Source organism: Penaeus monodon, unplaced genomic scaffold, assembly GCF_015228065.2.
Source record: "Penaeus monodon isolate SGIC_2016 unplaced genomic scaffold, NSTDA_Pmon_1 PmonScaffold_71, whole genome shotgun sequence".
NCBI lineage: Eukaryota > Metazoa > Arthropoda > Malacostraca > Decapoda > Penaeidae > Penaeus > Penaeus monodon.
The window spans coordinates 27,501-28,280 of NW_023662216.1; positions in this window are offsets into that span (position 1 = coordinate 27,501).

Below are 780 nucleotides of genomic sequence, written 5' to 3' on the forward strand. Positions count from 1 at the left end.
AAGGCTATATTTTGCAAGATTTTGCCCATTTTTTCGACTTTTGGGAATTTTTTTCTTTTACCTGTTTTTCATTATATATAGAAACAATTCCTGTTATTATCATCATTATTATCATGTTTATCATCATTATTATCGTTATCATCACCATAATCATCATTATCATCATTATCATCATCATTATCATCATTATTGCAATTATTATCATCATTATTGTAATTATTATCATTATTATTGATATTATTACAATTATAATATATAGTTTCATAACTATCCTAATAACAACTAAAATAATAATATTAATAACAATAATAATAACAATAATAGTGTTTTTTAATAATTCTTTAGATATTTTTTAATTATCGTTATTACTGTAATTATTATTGTTATAATAAATATTTTTGCAATTATAATGCTACTAAAAAGAATAATAATGATAATAATAACAATAATAATATTAATAACAATATTATACCGATTAGTATTATTATTATTATGCTTATTATTACTATTATTGTTATTATTACGGTTATAATATATTTTTTGGCAATAATACTAATAAATAAAGTAATAATATTAATAATAATAATAATAATAGTAATAATAATAATAATAATAATAATAATAATAATAATAATAATAATAATAATAATAATTATAATAATAATAATAATAATAATAATAATAATAATAATAATAATAATAATAATAATAATAATAATAATAATGATAATAATATTAATATAATAATAATAATAATAATAATAATAATAATAAAATAAT